Genomic DNA, 21,393 nt, shown 5'->3' with positions numbered 1-21,393 from the left:
CTTCGCGTGTGCATGTACAAAATAAAAAGTACAGGATGACCTTTTTTATTTGGTAATTGAGAAAGTGCTTGACTTTGTTAGGAAAGCCATAGTATTAAGAATGCTGGTCCCTAGTCTTTTTAAAATTACTGCCAGTATGGTGTATCAGTTCTCCCACTTATCCTCTTATGCAGTCCCCTTCCCATCCCCCACTGCTCCCTCCCTATTTTTAGAGGCAACACAAAGCTGTTCTGCTTCAAATGAGGAACAAAGATTAGACTAGAGTTTTAATGTTTTGCAGCAGATTTCTAAAATGTTAAATGAGCCAGATTAGAGCATCCTATTCCTAAAACAGTTCTAAATTGTTTCCATGTTGTATTCATGAATGCTGCATTTGTTTACTTCTAAAATTTTCACTCCTTACCCTAAAACCATCAGCAGATTATGGCAGAAGTTTGAATTGTGGCAAATCTGTGTGTGAGGAGCACAGATTCCCTTCCCTGTTTGAGAAATGGTGCTGTGTAACATTCCCTGTGCTCTTGTGAAAACGAAACTGAAGTTCAGAGTCTCTGTGCTGCTGTGATCTGCAGGCTGCATACTGAAGAGAGGACTATTAAAGAAGGCTGTTTATGTGGTGGTGATAAAAATCACACGTATTTTCCGGTGACTTAAAGACCCTGCAGCTTTTATTAAACTTTGAAGAAAATCATGTGCATGTGTGCATCTTTATCTGTCTTGATAAATACATGTAGCTTGCATGGAAAGGTGTTGTTAAGACTACTGATGTTTACGTATGTGTCAGATGCAAGATTACAAACTGGGTATGGAATGAGACACTAGGCTTCTAGCATATGTGAAGCATATTGCATGTTTGACAAGAATTCCTTGGTTTAATGGTAAAATGATTATTTACAGTACTTAATAATGTGGGAAACATTTGTGAGTCAGCTTGTAGTTCTTTTTACCTTAAAGAATGCAGTAGATAAAAAAATGCATTGCCAGAACAATGGGACAATTCAAGCAAATGCTGTGAGTATAGACAGATACAGAGGAATCTTAGCACAGCCAAGAATATTTCACTTGAATAAAATTATTAATTAGTTATTTCAGTTTCACAGTCTGAGATTGTAAAGTGTTATGAGTGCTGTTATTCATAAGCTTCTGCTGTAAAAAATGTAAGAATGTGATACTGGGTATGTTTACTGATAATTGAAATTTAATATTTTCCCCTGGATATAATAGAGTGTGCACCTGATTTGATGTGAGAGGTGGTTTTTAACAGGGCAGCACATTTTATTCAGTTTATCAAAGCCATCTAGCTATTCTTGTAGTTAAAAGCCAGTCAGTCATTCCACCCTCCTAGTTTTCTTCTGTCTTGAAAGCCCCATCCTCTTAAAAAAAAGTTTGTTTTACTATCTCAGTTTGCCATCAGACCTTTCAGCTTAAGGCCTTGCCCTGTCTGTCCCCATGACAAATTCTGGATACTCTGCAATCACTAGTGAGGTGATGAAACTGTCACTTAAGCATAGGTGCATGCAGTGGGGCATGGAGCAATGAGCTATTAAAATTTACATATTTATGCAGCTTGCTTATCCACCATTATAGGGGACCTCATTTTATATCTTTATGCAAAGCTCATCTGGAAAAAAAAATCTAAAACTAATTTAATTTGGCAGTGCCATTAGGGTGGGCTTTTTTCCTTTCTGTGTTGAACTGTCAGTTCAGGTTTTGCTTCATTTTATAAAGGGTTGCACTAACACTCGCTGGAAGACACGAAAGTTTCATCTTTTGTGAAGCTGATACTGAGAACAGGTCATAAAGAATTATGGAATCTACACATGGCTGAATGGATATGGGCTTTTATAAAGCAGGTTTGACACCCAGCCAGTTTTGGTCTCTGCAGACCTAATAAATGAAAGAGATTTTTCCACTGCCCTGTCACAGAAAACAAAAACGCAGCTTATTGAATTGGCTGTTCACTGCCAGTTTAGGAAAAAAAATTGTCATTTTCTTGCCCTGTATAATAAAAGCAGTACTAATTAGTAGAAAGCACCTAACCAATCTTACATGCTTTTCATCTAGTTTTTGAAGCTTTTAAAGATTCTTTTTTATACATATTGTGGTAAGAACTTCTCAGGATTTCAAATGTTGTTAAACTTCAGCAATCAAATTGCATATTTTCAGCCACCTCTTAAGCAGACAGGAGTTGTTACAAGAGTCTCTTTCAGAGTTGCACTGTTGGTTTGCAAACTCCTTCTGACATCTATAAAGGCAAAACAGTCCTTTTCTTCTTTTTAAGTTCAAAATAAACCTCTAATTGGTTTATAGGGCCTTGGACTCAAGTTGATGGCACTTCTGTTTGTCTGGGATGCAGAAGGAAGACATGAGGGGGGAAGAGGGAGCCCCTTGCATCTGGTTAGCAGGCCCAGCTCTGGAATTGCCTGGAGATGAAAGAACCATTTGATGGTGGCCATTAACACCTTCCAGTGTAATATCCCAAACTGCCTCTGCCCATCCTCCTAGTACAGCTCCCAGAGCTGGCGCTCTGATAGATCTGTGTCACTCTGATAGACCTGTGGCACTCTGATAGACCTGTGACATGCCCAGGAGGAAGATAGATGGGAATGAGGATTTGAGGGGTATGGGAAGTGAGGTGAAAGAGGAACAAGAAGAAATGTGATGCAGGAAGCCCTGGTGTTACCAAAGGATGATTTACAAAACCTTTTGCAGTCTGTTGGTAGACATGGGAATCCGTCCTGCTGTCATGCAAGAGGAGAAATAGTTAGGCATGCCCAGCTGGCCACTTTTTAAAGAAGAAAAATCATTTGCATCTAAAGGTGGTTGGTTTGCATGCTCAGCTGCCCTGTGCATGTGCAGGGGTATCAGCCACCAATGTGATGCAAGAGCTGGGAGTCTGCAGGGCCATGGACAGGCGTGTGCACCAGTGTTTCCACATGTCCTCTGCTGGAGTGGCTACTCAGAAAACTGGAAAATGCAGTTGTCTCCTTTATAGTCATTAAGGTAGCAGTAAAACTGGCCTGCCTGGTTAGAAACCAGTCAGGTAGCAGTCATGTTAATGGCCCTTAGCTTCCCCAAAAGGGGCTGAAGGGAAGAGTCGTGCTCATGTGACTCAAGGAGTGGATAAGGTGGGTCAGTAGTCTGTGAAATAGAGGAGGACGGAAACGTGGCATGGGGGTGTTCAGGGTGCTCTGAACAGGTGCAGTGAGCGTGACTGATGGTTGCAGCAAAGTGTGAAGCTCTCTTTACCTCCTTTAATTTATGTGTAGTCAGAATTTTTTTGCACCCTACCTTGCATGAGAACATTACTTGGTGAAAGCTGGGGACTGCAGTTGCACTGAGCTGTAGGTATAGCAGCTTTTCCACTTGATCCCACTTGCACTTAATGAACACTTGAAACCAATATAATATTCTCTCTCTTTCTCGAGAGAGAGATGCAATTTAACTCCAATTGTGTTCAGCAGAAACAACAGCAGTTTCTTTATTTCTGGGGCTATCTGCAGAAAAATCCTGGAACCAAAGAAGATGAGTCACCAAATTTAGTCATAACACTGGAACTGGTTTGATTTTTAGAAGAATTAAGTAGCACTTTTGGGACAGCTTTTTTAGACATTAGAAATTAAATATATATGTTGTGTTTGTTTTATTTTTTATAGATAATGTTCAATTTTGTTTTATATTTTTATATAATGTTCAACTTTATATTTTTATATATAATGTAATCTATATAAATGTATATGCATAGTATTATTCTTAGTAAATTTAGTAGATTTCTCTCATTTGAAATGTGTATTTAAATGCTCTATGTTCTTTTGTGACTTGGGAATGCGTAGGATTAATATATAATAATTCTCAGTTTCTATGTTGTAACTGCCACTGGAGGTAAGTATTAAAACCATTTCACATTAAAACCAGATTGTGACAGAGAAGCTAACCCATGTCTCCATGGGTTTCATAGTGAATTGGTGGTGACTTGGCTTAAAGGGGGAAAAAGCCCATGCTTGGCCAGAAATGTGGAAAAAAAAAAAAACAGGCAGTGCAATTTGAACCAAAATACTGAAGTTAGCTTTGATTTTTCCACCCTTTCTGCTGAAAAACTTACAAAAACTTCTGTAACTGCTGCACTGGGGAGTTTGAAGTGTATCCACCACACTGGAGGTGAGAGAAGTGCTGCTGGAACCATGAGTGGGGCAGGTTGATGTACTGGGGGCTTTCTTCAGTTCTTGTATAGGGACTTGGGACAGGCAAGCTTTGTTGCTAAGTGCTTCCCTAAGTTTTTGAGGATGTTTTTCCCTAACTAAATTTTCTTAACTGGCTACTGCTATCACTTTGTGAAATTAAGGCACTTATAATGCTGGTGTATTATATAGTTTTGCCAGATTAATTACAGAGCAGTTATTGAGGCTAGCAGCCATGCATTACAGCTTGGAAACTGCTGTTTAGAGTATTCAGAGATTCTTCAACCTCAGTTGGAAAGAGACAGGAGCTGACAATAGTCATCAGATTTCAGAGGGCTGGTCTAGCTTAATCAAATGTACTTACCTGGCAGTGAACATGCCTGATTCCTAGTCTTTGGACTAGCAAGAGTTAATCTGTCTGTGCAAAGGGGAGAAGCAGCCACAAGTGACTGAGACAGTTTGGCATGGCAAGATAAACTGAGCAGCATAGGATGAATGCAGGGAACTTTTTAATAGTGAACTGTTAGGTTGGCTCAGTACTCTGGTGTGACAGCACACTTTGGGCATTTCTTGCCAGAATAATGTGATGGTGTTTGGGGTGGTTTCCATGAGAGGAATGATTTGTGGGTTCCAAAGATATACCAAAAAGGAGATTATTAAGTTTTACAAATGTAGGCCAGACAGTAGAGGAGAAATCAGTGTATTAAATCAGAGCTGTCAAGCACTGAGGCACCACACTCACATTTCCTCACACAGTATCTGTAAGAAAATATTCTCTGCTCCTTCTCATCATGGATTTGAGGCTCGGAACCTACAGTTTCTGGAGCTAAGCACACTGTTGGCATAGCAAGTTATTGTAAAAAAGGACATTTTATTCAATGAATTTCTCAAATTAGGCACAAACAGTATAATAGAGGTTAATAGAATTTACTGTTCATTATTTTGGTAAGGAACCTATGAATAACATGCATTTTTATGTGTTTAGAAGCAATAATATTTCTCAGTTCTCCTATTTTTTTTATTCTCTGCTCTTTGGAGAACTCTCTTGTGCCTCTGGAAAATGTATGAATTATATAATGTAGTTTTGAATTTCTGAAAATTTCTGAAAAATTGGTGAAAATTAAAGCATAGTTTTATAATAGTCTTAAAGCCCTGTAGCAGAAATGGGGGTTTGCTCACAAAAATAAAAGGTCACAATGTATTTCTGCTGCAAGCCACAGTAATAAGAGGGAGATAACTTTACAAGGTTTGCTTTGGTACAGTACCAAAGCCACATGTGTGCCAAGAGTCATCTTCACTTTGAGATATATCCTAAGAGCCATCTCAGTGGCCAGAGAATACTACAGGTGTATATGCATTTATTCTAAGGGCTTTTTGTTAACTTTCTATGCACGATATCCTTGTATCTGTGCTGGTACTTAGTTTTGCTTTTATAATTCTGATTTACTTTAAAAATAAGTTAAATCACTCCTAAGTATATGACTTCTGATAGTCACAAATCTGAGACTCAGGTGCATTGTTTTGAAAACAGCAGACTATAAGTAGATTTATTTTAGTAGACAGCATATGGATTACATACTGCTGTATACCTCTTTACTGTTTGTTCTGTAGCTATTTTGGCACTGTTGTTCACAGACTAAGGAAAATAAATTTTCTTGTAGAGTACACGAAGTGAGGTGAGCTTAAATGGTGGTCTCAAAGAAGTGCTCATGACATAACCAAGCTTTAGTCAGGCAGAACAGTGCTGATGTCCCACAAAGCTATGGCACGTTGACTCTTTGCATCTGGTGTTTCCCTCAATACTTGCTAAAGAATGGAAAAGTCATTTGACCTGAAGAATATTTGACTGAAACTGGATTACCTTGAACTCTCAATGGTGGCTAGGGTTAACAGTGGAGGGCTGGTGTTGTGGGTGCTCATTGTGCTTGACTTGGTTTCTGAGTGTGCTAGTTCAAAACTCAGGGGGAAAATTAAAGGCACTCAAGCTGCCCCCTTCCCACCCCCCACCCCGCTTCTGGTAGTGGAGGAAACACTAGGAGAGATTATAAAATGGAATCACAATTTACTGGAAAATTGCAATAACCACAGCAATGTTAATAAAGGAATGTAATAAAGTGAATGTTTTACTCACAACAGAGGATTTACCACTGGACAAACCAAACCACTTCCTGAAGACAGAACCCAGTGTGGTTTCCCAGCCAAAGGCAGAATGGCAACTGGCCCCATGCTGAGCCATGTGGTGGATGGGAAAACAAAGGCAGCAATGGAAAACAATGGCAGGGATGCTCCTGGCCTTACTTCCCTCCCAGCTGGAAAACAGTGGAAAAACAGACTAAACCTGGTGGGGTGTGACAGGGCCTTGAAACAGCTTAGGGGACCCTTCCTCTTGGCCTGACTGTGGGAGTGGGACTGGGATGCTCTGCTCAGTGGTTCTGGCCGCATCTCGGGCTCCAGCAGCAGCTCCAGCGGCTGCTGTGGCTGCCATGGATGCGGCTCCAGTGTGCTCCATGTGGCTTCAGTGGGCTCCAAGTTTTTTTTTTTTCTGGGGCTGGCTGGTGCTGTCTTTCAGCACCAAACCAGAAATGGTGACGTTTGGAGGAATGGGGAAGGGACTGCTGGTGGCAGAGAGGGACAAGGCCAGCTGAGCTGGCCCTGGGAGCTGCACACGCCCTCCTTGCGTTCTGCTTCCAGCCTCAGCTTCCTCCTGCTGGAACCATGTCCCGACCATGATGTGGGTGGTATGGAATTAAACAGTCCTAGAAACTCCACCCTTTTTCCTCTAACCAGGGCACCAAGGCAAGGGCTTTTTTTCATATGACAGTGGAACACAAAACTAAGGGATGCAGTGCCACAGCAGCTGGAAGCTGTAAGTGCTGTTGTCAGTATTTGTAACTAACTTTTTTTTTTTAATAGTATGCCCCAAGTCAGTAAAATCAATGGAATACAGGTAGAAGTTCATTATTCCATTTTAATCTACTTTTCAGTGTGAAGGCAAGCTGTGAGCAGCTGTGTGCAGTGTATTGTGGGGCAGTAACCTGAATGTTGGGAGTCTGTTAATTTGCATAAGAACCATAATGTTTTATACTGAACTCATTGTGTCATGTTATTTGAACAGATTGAAATTAAAGAATAAACTACACTTTAAATTTTGAGCAATGCATGAAGTAGTTTTTGTGTTGGTGCTAGTATATAGGATTTTATAGTTATGTAGGATTATAGAATTCTTTGAGAAATTTCTTGAGATTAAAAAGGAATCATGATTTGGGGATTTCTGATGATTGAAAGTTCTAGTATTGTAGGAAATTATTTTCCTTATGATGATTTAAAGATCAGCTTCCCTAACAGAATTTATGACAGAATTTGTTTTATTCATATAGAGAAGAATCCCTCTCCAAATGATGCCAGTGTTATTGATCATAGCAAGCACACTGTTTGCATTGTAGTGTGCCTTTGTGATAATTGTACTAGCAATAAAAATAGCTGTTGAAAGTTTTCAGGCAATAATTTGCATTTCAAAAATGCTGGAAACTACTTAAAAAATAAAATAAATAGAAACAATGAATTTATGGACTTGGATGAGTCTTTGCTGTTAGAGAAGATATTTGATATATTTCAGCCAGCTGTCTTAAGTCCTTGTAGGAATCCACTGTTCTAAAGAAGCTTAGTCTTCAGATGTTTAGTTCACTGCACTGTGCCTCACCTTTTTCTTGACATATATAACCAAGTGTTTATACATTCACAAATCTTATATAAATATGTGCAATCCTAGAGCCTTTTCAAGCATATCCATTATCAGTGTTTTATGATTTGTTTTACATTAAAGCTTTCCTACTTGAAAAGTAGTGTTTTAGTCCATAAATATTGATTTTGATGACAAAATAATAAGGTTAGTTTATGTTAAACAAACACATAGCTTTTTGGAGGTCTGCTGGATTTCAGAAGTGTTTTTAGAAACACAGTATAGTGGTCTGTAGGAACAAAATCCATTGCAGTTGCTTACAGTTGAGAGACAGCTAGCAGTGACTGATACTTCTAATCACTTGGGCAATGCTGTATGAATTCAGATACTTTGCTTTTCCTTCAGTGAAAAAAGTCCTTTGCTGACAACAAATGTGTTACACTCTGCCAAATGAAATAGTGCATGAAATTCTGCTCTTGTTTTTTAAGCAAGAAGTTTTGTGTACTTTCCATGATTGTACATTGAAGTACTGAAGTTTCATTCAACCTAATTATATTTTTCATCTGAACTGTAACTAGTGATCAGATAATTATTCTGGCTTAAAAAAAGTACATATAGCTAATATGGATGCTTGATAGCCAGTTTCATTGCTAAATTGAATTCAAAATATGATAAAATTATTTATTAGGAATTTTAGAAAATGGTAGTGAGCTTTTAATGCTCATTTTGTTTTACATATTGAGGTTGAAGCTTCTTGGTGTATTTTCATAAGAATTAACATAATTGTTCTGGGAGTGTGCATGTGGGTCCCATACTTCTTTTACCATAGTTGTTAAGAATTAGGTGCATCAAATGTCTCTAGACTAAATATGATCTTGCAGGAATGGCTAATCATGTCTTGGAAATAATTATTTCTTATTATTTTTAAAAATAAATGTCATATTGCATTTAATCCATGTCATAATTAACATCTGTCTGTGAGCATGCAAATGTTTTCCTTTTCCTGGGCTCCTCTTCTGGACCTTATTTGTACAGAATATTTACATGAGCCATCGGGAAATTGTTGCCCTGTTTGCTCTTATGAGCTCAATATAAAAATCTGTAAGTTGGACTTTGCTCTAAAAGAATGTTACCTGTTTTGAGAGGTTTTCTTTTTTCTTTTATATATATTATTTCTTTTGTATATTGATAGCATGCTGCATTTGTTTTTCATGCTGAGATAAATAACTAAATAGCTAAATAGAGAAAAGGAAAGAAGAAGCCTCCCAGTATTTCATTTAAGAAGGCTATTTCCACTCCAAGCAGGGGCAGGTGATCACAAGCAATAGTACTGTGTGAAGTTATCCTTCCCTTTTGTAACTTTACAGGGCTGCTCCTGATTTACTGCAAATGTAAAGTAAAATGGTTTTGCTCAAATTATCTCTATTAGCTGTGTGTGACCTTAATCAGGAATGAAGCTATCCCATTTTACTTCAGGTCTTCCTGGCCTGGAAGTACTTTTTGAGCAGCTGTAGCTTTTCAGGCAGTCAGTGGTACTTCCAGGATGAAAAAATCTGAAGAAATGCCGGCTGTGCTGTGCACTGTTCAATGATGCTGTTTGCTCTATCGCTGTAGGCATGCAACAAAACTGGTGGTGAAGGCAAAGGCAGCTTGCATGGCATGGGGTTCACCCCAGCACTGTGCACCCACAGCTGCTGCTCCTCAGCTTGACCACTCAGGTGGTAAGATTTGCACAGTTCTTGTTGGAGTGAGCTGAATGAGTTAAGCTGAAAGTTCTTGAGCTGAATGAGTTAAGCTGAAAAGAGTGCCAGAAGTTGCAGTAAGGAAGGCTGCCTGGTACTTCCCAGTATAGGATGTTCCTTGGAGTTTTTTATAACTTTACAAAATGTTAGCCTTTGGGGCTCGGCAGTTGCCGCCAGCTTAATTTTTTTTGCTGCCAAAATAATCTCGCTCTCTGTGAGCATGTGCGGAAAAAGTTGTTTCTCATTGTAGATTTTTAAAAAACCCACAAACAAACGAAACAAAAAAAACCTAGTCTTTTTTTGGAAATGCTCCATCTCCCTCCCTTTGAAAGAGAAACTAGGAGTTGGAGTGTGGGAAGCGCTGGTGAAGGGCACTGGGGAAGAAGAGCCGATTGCAAGTCACAGCTTTGCCTTTGTCAGCACTGCAAAATTCTCAGATCGAAACAAACTTGAACTTTTTAAAGAAATGACAGATCTCACACGGTGTCTTGGCCATGTGAGAGCTGTGTGGCCTGGAAGAGGAGAGGGAAGCTGGATTTGTACCCTGGTGCCTGAGAGCCAGAAGCAAACCCATGGGACATTGACACATGCGTGGGAGCCTAGTGTGGTCCTGGCCCCAAAATGCCATCGATTGTGAAGAGGGGAGGCAGATGTGGTGGGAGAGTGACAGTTAATATTGGGGGAATGAAGGGAGAAGGGGGAGTCAAGGGGAGAGTGTACACTGCCAGCCAATCCTGGAAGTGACTGAGCTGGGAGAGATGAAAATCCTTGGGGAGCAGGGTAAGGAGAGACTTGGCAGGGGTGCTGAAGGTAGGAATGGAGAAGCACCAGGGCTTGAATCAGCGTGGGCCAGAGAATATGGCTCGAGGAAAACAGGCAGAGAAGTTTGTTCTAGAAGGTCCAGAGATCTTGAATATTAAGTAAACACTCTTTGATTTCAGTAGAAGCTCTTTGAGGGTGTTTTCAGTCATCACCTATGGCTAATTTCCATGCAGAGAATGATTTCACATTTGCAACCAATTTGATATTACTTTCCCACAAAAGCTGCATGGTACATCTGAAGATTTCAAACCAACTGCTGGTTTTTTTGTAGGTGCCAGTGTGACAATGTCTGATGTCACAGTTTCTTATTTCTAGAAGTGGTGAATACAAACATTTTTCCAGTGTGGCAGTATCCAAGTCAAGGATTGTCAAAACTGAGCTTATCTTTGCAAATCTCTTTTGTTTGGCCCATTGTGGAGAAGCCCCTCAATTTAATGGTATTAGGTCACATGATAATGTGCTGGGGTTTTTTTCCTGCAGGACTCCTGCTCTGTTCCATGCACAGGATGGACTTGCTCTGGGAATGAATCTGGTTGATGCATTGGAGAAGGCTGTTCTCTGGAGTACCCCGCCTCACTTCCAGCAGAAGTTGGGACGTGCGTGGTGGACAAGGCAGGGGATTGCAGAAGGCAGGAGCCATTCTGGTGCTCTGTGCAGCTGCATGCTGCCCTGGCGAGTGGGACTCCCTTCCTGGCTGTGCTGCAGACTTCCTAGGTGATGCTAGGTAAGCTGCTCAATCATAGCTTTTCTTATGTCTTTGCTCACTGTGTCTCGCTTTCTTGTGGATGACTTGAGATCTTGGGATCTTGCTTGGAAAAGTACTGACCACTGGTGGCTGGGGGTGAGGCAGTGGGGGCTGAGGTTTGGAGGTGCTATATAAAGCACAGGGTAATGCCAAGTGCTGTGAAAAAATCAGGTCTGAGTTACGCCAAACTGGAGACAAAGTTGTCTTCAGAACTGGAGAATCATTTTGACCTTAAAGCTGTCAGTGCTTTAGTTAGGAAGCTAGGAATAACACTGTTATTCTAGGTTAGGAGTAACAGGGTAAGGGTAGGACTAACCATTATGTTGATGGAGCACTCAGCTGCACCATTGAATTCACAAAGAAATCACTTGTTCTGTCTTCCAAAAAAAAGTTTGAGTAGTGTGCAGTAAATCAGGTATAGGACCATACTCCAAATGCCAAGAGTTAAACAGATTATTGTTTGGATTAGTGGTAATTTTGAATGTTTTTGAGCAGCGCAGAGGTGCTGTGGAAATGGTATGACATAACTGCAATGTGTACCATGCCACAAAAGCAAACAAAGGCAAAGTTTAGGTTTTCTGGGACTTAGCTTCTGATATTTCCTCCTATGAGTGCTTGCATCCAGATTAGTTTTAGTGTAGGTATTCGTATCGTGCAAGATGATTTGGGGTGCAAGAAGCACAGCATTTTTTGATGCTGTCAACTCAGATAATAAATGTACATAAAATTAAAATGACATGTAAATTCATCATTCATTGCAGGCACATGACTCTTGTGCCTGGTTATTGTATCAGATACTAAGTAGTGCTTGTAATGCCCACTATCAAAATGACTTGGAGTCTGAATTTCATCTGCATTTCCTCATGCCTGGGGTTTGTATTTTCCCAGTGTGATGTCCATAGCTAGCTGCAATGCTGTTGTAACCAGTAGATAACAGAGAATTTTTTGGCCAAGGCATGGTTAAGCTAAATATTGTTTCAACTTAGCTAACCTGAATGCACAAAAAACATTAAATCAGGTTTTATGAATTAACCAAGAGTGTGTTTTCAGTGCCTAGAAACATAGTGAGTGTGTTTGCCAGATAAGCTATTTCTCTCTATTGCAGGGAAGAGAGAGAGTAAAAAACTATGAAGGTTTTATAATGGCTGAATATTATATTAAATACACAGAGTAAGAATGAGCGTTCCCCTTCCAGCCTGCTCACAGGGGATCTACTACATACAGCTCTGTGAAAGGCTGCACTAATGCTTTAGGTGTTGAGCAATATTTCTAAGTGCTGCTTTCTAAGAAAACATGAGGTATTTTTGTTTGACTACTGCTGTGCAGTGTGCAAGTCTTTCTTTAAATCTTTGAAAATAAACAGAAAAAGGCCGTGGGGGTGGCAGGGAAGCAATCTGTATTTTATGAGCAGAAGTTAAAAATGAAATTATTTGCTTTATCTAGAGTATTGAGAGTTATGTTGCAATTAGACTGATGCAATAGCAGCCATTACGAAAGGATCTCAGCACTGGCAGAGCCCGCTGGAGGGAAGCAGGGGACTGGAACAGCAGGGGTGTTGTGGGCCTGCAGGGCAGTGCACTGGCACAGCCACACCAGGGAGATTATCAGCTCATGTGGGACAGGAACGCCAAGGAAAATACAAACTCTGCCATTCCTTCATGTCCCATAAAACGGGAGGGGGGCAGAGAAGGAGGGTGACTTGTTTTTATCAATGTGCCTACTTTATTTCAGTGTCACGTCTAATCCGGTGTGGAAAATGTTTTCTGTTCTGTCAAAGAAAGAAGGAATGGAAATGGCAGCTAATTATGAGCTAATATACTTCAAATGCTGCTAATAAGAGTGGAATTTTACTCAGCTCACTCTGTTTCTACAATAGAAAAGTAAAATTTCTCTTGAGTCAGCTGAAACATCTGTTGAACAAATTGGTTCAATTTCATGAGTCTGTTGCTAATTCTGAAAAGTAGATGGTGTTTTATAAGATCAGTAGAGTCAGGAGGTTAGAGCCCATATTCTTTACTTTTTTTCCTATTATTAAAGTAGGTCATGTCAAAATGTCTTGTTTTTATGAATACAGTAATAATGTGGTTAATGTTTCTAGTATTTCAAGCTTTACCTTTGGTTTAATGAGTTTGCTTCACTGTTTTTAATCAATATTACTAATAGTCTTTAAAGTAGTGGACTTCCAGCTTTGTATCAAGTTCTCGGTAGTAAAGCAGTTGAGCAGGTTTTAAAAAAATCCTCCTCCAGTGCATTTATTTCTCTTCTAATTTCCATTTTTGCCTAGTCTGTTTTACTTACAAAGTTTAAATATTAATAGAGTTTTAGTTGCTCCTATTGCTGTTTTCTCATTTGGACTGATTCTTTGTAGATTTGCAGATGTGGGAAAAATACTGTAGATGACAAAGCAGTTTATGGCTTCACATGCTAGATGCCTAAGAATGTCTTAGAGTCAACAAGCTGACATATGAATAATAAGAGAAGAAAAAAGGGAGACATTAAAAATAGTTTTTCCAAGATTTTGTTCCCACGTGTCAGAAATGTTTTAATTTTATCTCATATACGTGCATGCATCTTAAAGTTCTCAGGTATATATCTTAACAGTATCATCACTGAAAGGGAATCACAAATGTAATGCAGATCAAGTTCAGTTCTGTGTGCTTTACTGTTAAATATTATAAAATCAATGCAAATTCTTCCTATGTACTACTTCCTATGTACTATGTATTACAGCCATAACTGGTTGCAATTCTTTGACATATTTGAAGGGGAAAGCTGGACATTGAATTTAGACAGTGAATATGTACTTTCTGTGTGCTACGCATATTACATGCAAAATACAAGATTGGCATTAACCATGTGCATTCAGGGTAATTGTAAGCTATGATATTTTCAGCTTTGTGGTCAGGGTGTCTATTTAGAGTAGCTTATTGTATGAGGGATGTGGATGAAAGTTGATAATACTTTCTAATGTTACTTAAAAAGTAAAGGAAATGATCTGTTGATTACAGCTGGTTTTTAAGCTGTAATATTTCTTAATTATGTAGTAGTTTGTTTGTGTTCTTTAACTTAGAAGATAATGGAAGTACAAATAGGAGGACAGCAGTGTGGGATATCATTGCTTTTGAGGGATTGCTGAGGAGGAATGGAGATGTACAGACAAGTTTTCTGAATGTGCATGTGAGTACTGCCAGTGCAAAAAGCTGCCCCACTGCCGATAAGATGTTGCAAACTCCCCATGTGTTGGTTTTGTCCTTGGTGCAGCTCACTGAGGCTGCAGATGACGTTCATGAAATGAAGTGAGGGGAAAGTTTTGTGGCTGAAATCCTGTGCCAAGTCTTTTTGAAGTTGTTAGCAGCAGCTGTGCTGTAGCTAAAGAAAGGCTTTCTTTGCCTCCATCATAACATCTGCATGGTCTTTAACAGCAGAATTGTTCCACTGTGATGTGTCATTTAGCTAATCTGGGTTGCCTTCATTAAGTCCTTTCTTTTTTCTCCTTATTAGAAATGCTCACATTACTTTGGGAAATAAGTTTTTGAAGATCTGGACTTGAGCATTTCTGTGTAGAAACAGTAGGCTTCACTCAGAAAAAAAGTCAGAAGATGAGTGAAGACTTTGTAGCTCAGTGAGTCTCTTCAGTCTGGGCAGCTCTAGATGGACATCATGAATTGGATTTTTATGCGTCCTCTCTTGTTTGGAGGTTAGGGGCTGAACATGCGGCCAGTTTTTGTGGAGATGCCACAACTGTGACATCATGGCAGCTAGCATTGGTCTGACAGCTTCCAGAAGTGTGGCTTGCACCCTCTGTGCTGGGGTGTTACCCCCTCTCCCTTGTGCCAGTGCCACTGCAGCCACAGCTCTGGGCTGAGCTGGCTTAGGGAGCCAAACCAGAGGACAGCTCAATGCATTTTTGGTTGAGTCACTTGGCTGGCTCTTGACCTCTTTGAACTTCCTAACAGCAGAGTTGGACAAATGTCTCTGCTGAAGATAACCTGGAAGAGAGGGATGGCAGGACCTGCCTCTTGTAGCTGTAAATTGCTTTCAAAACCATTTCTTGGTTGAGAAGACAACACGGGAAGTGTTTTTAAAAAATGCCTGCTTGACTGTATATTGTGTTTACTTTTAAAGTAGAGAGAAACCAATCAGTCAGGTAAAATTTTAGCTTTAGTGTTTCTTCAAGTTGAAGGTTTTTGCACAAGGACTTTTAAACTGAACTTTTATTTAGTCTTTTTGCAACATGAGACTAAGAGTTCTGTAATTGTTCACTCTGTTAGCACTGTGAAGCTGGAGAGTTCTTAAAGCCTAAAGGATGGGATCTCATGGACTGAAATATGAGGCTGTGGTCTTGGAGACCAAAACAAAGGTGGTGGAAATGCTGCCCCTTCTGTATTTTGAGGATTTTGGCTATCTTGACTGTAAATGTCTTGGATTTAGAGGGATACCTGACTTTCAAACAGTATGTTCCGAACTAAATTTGGAGGAATACACTGTAAATTAAATGGGGGTGTGTGTGGTTTTTTTGGTAAGAATTGCCATTTTTATCATCAGGAATTACTGGACATCCGTTTGTTTTCTGGTTGAACAATAGGATCAGTCTTCCTTCTGTAATCTTGTAGGAAAATGACTGTACTGGAAAAGCAAGAGTGCTGATGGTACGCAATTGTACTCATTGCAGAAGTTTGGTTTGTGAGTTCCAGTTCACATAAATAAGCAAAATGAGAGAAAAGGACAGGAAACATGCTCCTGCCTATTAGGGTTTTTAAATAATATTTGCAAAATTATCTTCTAGTCAAATTGTGATTTTCTTCAATTTATGCTAGTAAGGCTGTGGTTACTCCTCATACTCACTGTCTGTAAAATTGAACATATACTAGCCACAATGAAGAATGAACACTACCCTGTGCAACATAATAAAGTTTTCATTATTGCTGCTATTACACATTATTTGAAATACTGCATATTGAATGGAAAAGGTTTGGTCAGCCTGCATGTGCAGTTCAGAGTGCAGCCTGCCTGCCAGGGGAGTGTGATGCACCTGCCTCCTCATCTGAGAGTGGCATGACCACGTCACCAGGGACTGAGTATGCCCTGGTGGCAGCTGGGCATTTCAGTCTCACACATTAGAAACATGTGTTTCCTAATGCCTGAAGAGCACAGCTAGGTCCTAGGAATAGATATGCTTGGCAGCAGTAGTCCAAAATATGTATTTTATTTACACATTTAAAAATAATTAGCAAAATAAGATCATAAAATCGGTAAAACTGAGCACATTTAATACATTCTGGTTCCAGTGACGTTACTGTGAGGTAAGGGCAAGCAGACCACTACTTGTTTCAAAAACAGGAAGCGCCTACATTTATATAAATTGCATAGTTTCAGCTGTCATAAATGTGGTTTCAGTGCAGTTGCAGGAGTAAAGCCCAAAGTAGTTATAACCAGCTTACTTCCTCTTCCAGTCAAAGTGCAAATAGCCATATAATTAACAATCTGTGGCTCATTTCTGTAGCTGGGTTAAGTATTCTGTTTCGCCTGTTCAGTCACTGTATAAACACAGAGGGAACTTGACTTGGTTAAGAACATTTTGAAACACAAATATCCCCAGTCATAACCAGATCTGCAGATTCACAGAAGAGGGTCTTCAGTTGCCCCTCGAGCTTGGCAGCAGCAATGAGACCTGTGAGTGTGGCTGGATCTCTGCCAGGCTCCTTGGAGAAGAGCGAGTCTTGCCAAGTTGGCGTCTTGCCATGGTAAACTGCATGGGGCAGCAAAACCTGCTGCAGAGCTGGTAGACAGTTTTTCTCTTTAGGGACTTCCCTTCTTACATTCCATTACAAATTGGCTTTATTCAAAGTCTTTTATCATTAATTTTTTGAGGACTGATTGCTCAGCTTTTTTGGACAGCTTTTTTCTGAGTTAATTCAGCCATCCTGCCTTTGACTCTACTCATGCACTTAGTGTGACGCAAAAGCATGAATACAAAAGGATAAGAAAGAGTTCCTCTCCTGTTCCCGTGCACTCTCAGGTTGGTTTAAATATGCTTTAGGCTGCTTGGAGAGCCTTTGAAGAGAGCCCTAACTTTTCATCCAGACAAGGCCTGTACACTCTCTGTCTCTGCTGATATAATGCACTTGAGCAGCAAATACCTACTGAAAATTCCCCATGTACTCTACTTGCTGGAGAGGACCATTGAGGAGCCTTTCCAGGGAAAGTTTGCTCACCCATGAGATTTTCTGTAGGGAAGCACTGCAGAAAATGAAGCTGCAACACTGGCTGCATACAGTGATTGAGCGTGCCTTTTCTTCATGTGATAGGTAGCACTGCATTTTGCAAAGCCCTGTGAGAAACCTTTAGGCAGAGCTCAGCAACGATTCCTCTGTCCTAAACATAATATAGAACATTCCCCTTCCCTTTCCTAGCTTTCCTCTTCAGCTATCAGATAAATAGTAAAATATCATAAATTCATAGTGACCACCTTTTGTCTTTAGGCCTTAAAAGGACTATTTCATCCTGTTCCAATGTTTTAATTTCTTCAGGAAAAGCTTGCAGACTCATTTTGTTGTAACTGGAACAACCAGAAAAGCTACATCCATGACCAGCACCTTGACTCCTGTTTGAATGGAGTTTGGAAAAGCAGTCTTAGCAGCCCATGCATAGCAAACAAGATATGTACAACAGTGATTGCAAAGGGAACAGAAGTCAGGACAGAGTTGTGCTTTGAGCTCCAAAGTGTTTTAGCTATGATGGACGGACAAGGGAACACCAAAGAAAGAGAGACCTCCTTTGAGTCTTGTAAAAAGTCCATGGTGGTTATATATATTGAAATGTTTCTTTCATTGGAATTAAAATTTGGAAACTTTTAGGACACAGCAGATTTGTAATATTTTTAATTGTGTAAAGGATTTCTTTTTATTCTTATAGAATATTCCAGTGTTTTTAAGAGAAGAGCATTCAGCTGCCACTCTGAAGAGTATGGCTGCACAGCTTCTGCTGCTGTGTCTGCTTACTCTGTGTCCGTAGGTAATAATTTATCATAACATCAATATAACATTACCTTTAGTCATTCAGAAAAGCCTTATCTTAGGTGCTTGCCAGAGTTACTCATGTGTTTCTTTGCTTAGCGTGACATGGCCATATTTTCCCTCATGGCTTAGTTCCTAGCCGGGCACAGGCGATGAAATGTGCTCACATTGCGCTGTGCTTTATCACTGACTGCAGCGATTGGGCCGAGCTGGGTTGTAAAAGACAGTAGGGCCAGTCAGCTTGTGCAATGAATGGATTGCTCTTATTCCTGGAGGAAGATCGTCCAAACAGTGCTCTCTGGGCCAAGACCAGCCTACAGGAAATTTCCATCTGCTCTGCTTTTTACCAAAGGAGATGGAGAGCAGCTTTGCTGCAGCAAATGCTGCCCAGCTACTGGACTGCACTGGAGGCTTGCCACAATCCACTTTAGAGGGCTGCCTCTGAGGGAGTGGAGGAGCCTCCCTTCTCTTGTGGTCTGGCTTTATTTCCATGGTAATATCTTGATAATATTTCTAGGATGGCGACTTCCGGCATGTGCAGGCTGGCCAGGCGGGTGACTAGCCCAAGGACTAGGAAGTGAAGTCTGTGAGAATTAGCTGGTGGGAGGTTCTGCAGCCAACCACTGAAACAGAATTGCCAACTCCTTGTAGTAGATGACCTCTTTTAATAGAAAACCACATCCTTTAAAACACTTCATTGAAAATGCCCTTATCAACTCCAAACTCCTCTGCCATATAAAAAGCACCTTATTTGCATATGAAGTAATTCAGATTCAAACTTCTAATTGCCATTTGAGAAGTCAAATAATAATATTTGAATGGATTCTGATATTATAGTTTTATATTGCCTTTTAGGAGAATTGCAAGATTAATTTGAGACTGTAACTATTAAACCCAAAAAGAATATGGGAAGATGGAAAGCCCTGTATATACATGAAACAATAATATTAATAAAATTGTATGTGTACTCTTTATTGTCATGCAGTGGTAGTCTATAAAATTTATTATCCTGAGATAATATGCATATCCATTACATGAGAGCACTGAGTACCTTTTTAATCTGTGCATATTATCCAAAGCAAATGCTTCTAACAATTGTCTCCCCACTTGGTTGTATGTTTTTATCATCGTAAAGTTAAATACTAAATTAAGATTTAGATTTATAATTTTTTAAATTTTTCTTTTTTTTTAGATTCATTGTTTTAAGAATTTTCACACCCAGGAAATCATTAGGCTCTTGTACTAATGAAAATGGTTCAGGTGAAAATGAAACAGTAGAAAAATCATGTACAAATTGGGTGATATCTTTAAGAACTCAGTTTACTATGATTCAATCAGCTGATGGTAGAAGTAACTTGTTACTTTTTTGTATGTGTATTGGATCTCTTAATTCCAATACAGTCAAATGGAAATATATGTGGTTGTAAGGAGTTACTGCAATTGGCCTGGTCTCTAATTGTCCAGCAGAATTGTTGCTCTTAAATAAAAGAAAGAAAAAATTCTGCATCACAGATCCCTTATGTCATTGCTCTGTGAACCTACATAAAATCCTGGTACTTGTAAATTCCCCTGAGCCTCATCAGGTTCCTGAAAAGTTTCTGGGTCTGGCATGGATGATCTCTTTGCTGGGGACAGATTGTTTCTCCTTATCAGGAATGGGGCCCATATGAGTGAACTAACCATATTACCAAGACCAGTGTTAAATTCTCCAAATTGCTCCAGTCATATAAAGAGTAATATAAATTCATGCTCAGTTGCAAACTTTCTAAAATCACTTTTTGCATTGTAAGAAAATTAGAAGAGATGCACAAACTTACATAAAACAGTGAGTGGTTTTATAGCATTTTTGTGCTACTGGATCATCTTGGGCTTTGAGTCAGGTTTCCTGAATTCTCAACTTCACTTCTTCAGTATTTTTATCTCCTGATAAGTTGTTGCTCCAGTTGTTTGAGCTCTGCTCTAGATCAGACTGTTCTGCCAAGGTGAAAAATTTCCCTGTGTTGAGACAGGTTGTAGATAGCTCTAGGTACCTTCAGCCTTCTCTTTTGTGTTCTTAAGAGTCAGTTCTGTTGCCTTGTCTTCGTTTCTCCATTTATACTGGGCTTTTTCCTCTGTTCATTTTGCTGCTGATAAGCTGAGTGGAGTAGGTTTCCTGTAACAGCATCCATCTTGCTTTCCCCTGGGTGAAAGACTATTCACTTGTTCCTGGCCTGGATCATAGGTGATATCAGTCCTGTTAACAGATGTCTGAAGGCTGTGTGTATATGTGCACACAGTTTGTTTATTTTTTGTATTTATGTATTAATATGCATAATAAATATCTTGTTGTATAGAATTTTGTGATAGCTAATGTCTGGCACATGACACCATGTTTGCCAGTTAGATGAACTGCTTTCATTGCTTTAAAATATTGACTTCTGTTTTATTTTGGGTTTTATTTATTTCTCTACAAAAAATGAAATATTTTGAGTAGCTTTTTCTGTTTTCCAAACATCTCATTGACTTAGACTGAGCAGTTTATGAAATATATGACTTCATGTATAGCATTCTGAGGAGATGTGCTTTGCACATATAAAGTCTTAATCTTTGCTGTAAGAGCTGCTAAGTATGGTCTTTGCTGTACCAAAGAAGTGAGATGGTAGACTGGTGTTGCCTCAAAATCTACATCTTGATTTATTTATTTGGAGTAATTTTTTATTCTGTCTCTTAGTAAATGATTTGACTTCATAACTATTAGAATTTTGCATGTGAATGTATTTTATTACCTGCTTGGAAATGCTTAATGCTGTTATTTGATTGATTATTCTCTGGTTTATATTACTTCACTGATCACAGTGGCAAGGGCTGGTTTTATATTCTCTTGTTACATTTATGAAGGGTTTAGCAACTAAAAGTCAAATGTGAAATGGAGCAATGTAACTATTCATGCAAGTGCTGACTTGTGTTTATATTCTTGAAGATTGAACAGACTTGTATAAATGCTAGATTAAAAATAATTTTAAACAGCACAAATCTATCACAATTCATAGATTACAGTAAAATACATATCTGTGGAAAAGTATCTGGTTTTATCTCCTGTTAGAAGTTAAATGGGCCTGTGTGTCTGTTTTTCTTTAAAAACTGTCCAGCAAAATGCGCAAGATGGATTTAAATATTGCGGTAATACTTTTGGATGACCTATTAGTAGAGCCAGCAGTTTAGTTAGGTCTTTCTA

General features: G+C 39.4%; 1 protein-coding gene across 1 annotated transcript in view; it reads left to right on the top strand.

Moving 5' to 3' along the window:
- The window catches only part of NCOA2 (nuclear receptor coactivator 2), a 188,381-nt gene that overhangs the window by 58,640 nt on the left and 108,348 nt on the right, over positions 1-21,393 (top strand). The window contains exon 4 of the mRNA XM_066563840.1: positions 10,899-11,142. The gene's annotated coding sequence lies outside the window, so the exon portion shown is untranslated. The remainder of the gene's footprint in view (positions 1-10,898; positions 11,143-21,393) is intronic.

Source organism: Molothrus aeneus, chromosome 1 (genome assembly GCF_037042795.1).
Source record: "Molothrus aeneus isolate 106 chromosome 1, BPBGC_Maene_1.0, whole genome shotgun sequence".
Lineage (NCBI taxonomy): Eukaryota > Metazoa > Chordata > Aves > Passeriformes > Icteridae > Molothrus > Molothrus aeneus.
The sequence above is the reverse complement of the archived record's forward strand: the minus strand, read 5'-3'. Positions and strand labels throughout refer to the sequence as shown.